At 40.2% G+C, this 1,238-nt stretch overlaps 1 pseudogene across 1 annotated transcript; it reads left to right on the top strand.

Annotated features, from left to right (window-relative positions):
- Positions 1-319: 319 nt before the first annotated feature.
- On the top strand, positions 320-992 carry LOC148863709 (non-specific lipid-transfer protein 2 pseudogene; annotated as a pseudogene). Its single transcript, XR_016109060.1, has one exon. The product of XR_016109060.1 is annotated as a non-specific lipid-transfer protein 2 pseudogene (transcript).
- Positions 993-1,238: the final 246 nt, after the last annotated feature.

Below are 1,238 nucleotides of genomic sequence, written 5' to 3'. Positions count from 1 at the left end.
TGGATTATATTCATGCTCATTCTCATGAGCAATTAATTTCTAGTAACACGAGTTAGTGAATCATATCTCCGGTGCCCCTGCATATATATATATATATATATATATATATATATATATGACACACGCGAGGCATTCTCATGATTAAGCGCACCAATTTGATGTTATTTATTTGGTTCATTGAATCATGAGACATGTTTCTATTCATGGTAAAGTTAAAAAAAGAATGAAAAATGAAAAAATGTAATTTCCATGCACATTCCTCCCTATGTTCATGGTTTCTTCTTAATTACTTACCGGTCCTCATCTATAAATTGGAGTGCAAGCCCACCCATATGTTACCACGCATCGTCCTAGTCGTCTCTCTTCATCATCTCCTCCGACTGCACACAGTTGTTGTCTCCCTTCTGTCTTCGTTTCTGTTCCGATCATTGCTGTGCAACTGAAAATGAAGCTGGCTTACATTGCACTGTGTGCTGTTCTTGTGCTGCTTCTAAACGAAGCGCACATCTCCATGGCGGTTACCTGCAAGCCAATAGAGCTAGCCGCATGCGCAAGCGCAATAACATCGTCGTCTTCTCCCTCCCAGATGTGTTGCAACAAGTTAAAGGAACAGAGGCCATGCCTCTGCAAGTATCTCAAGGACCCAAACCTCCAGAAGCTCATCAACACACCTAATGCTAAGAAGGTCGCCAACACCTGTGGTACCCCCATCCCTAGTTGCTAGATTCAGTACATATATATAGAGGACTCTTACGTACCACCCTCCATTTTCATCTCTGCTTGATCTTTCTTTTGGGGTGAATATCTAATGGTATATATAGCTTAATTATGTTGCTACTTCTGCAGTATGTCTTACGTTTAATTTCTACAAGACCATAGTTTACTAGTTGTAAGTGAGAGTGGCAGTTATGGGATTATCAGAGTCTAATGAGAACGTTTTCCAGAAAGATAAACTAATTAAGGGAGAATAGTGATCTGTTTTACATCTAAAATATCTAGTGCTTTTGATTCCACGTTTATATTATTGCTGCTATTTTATTAGCAGGAGCGTAACAGCCCCACAATTTGTGGATAGACCCATTCCATTTCTAGCAAGTTTGACAGAGAAGCCAGTGTAATTGTGGTGCACACTGGAGTCTTCCAATGAATGATGGAACGTGGGTCTGAATGGGGGGGATACTACGGACACAGCTTATTGAGAGATGATGATGAATCAAGGCTCTGTTATGTCAGTTTTC

This window comes from Nelumbo lutea, chromosome 3 (genome assembly GCF_056320005.1).
Source record: "Nelumbo lutea isolate HS-2025 chromosome 3, American lotus-T2T, whole genome shotgun sequence".
Lineage (NCBI taxonomy): Eukaryota > Viridiplantae > Streptophyta > Magnoliopsida > Proteales > Nelumbonaceae > Nelumbo > Nelumbo lutea.
Note: the sequence above shows the minus strand (reverse complement) of the source record. Positions and strands in the feature narration are given on the sequence as shown.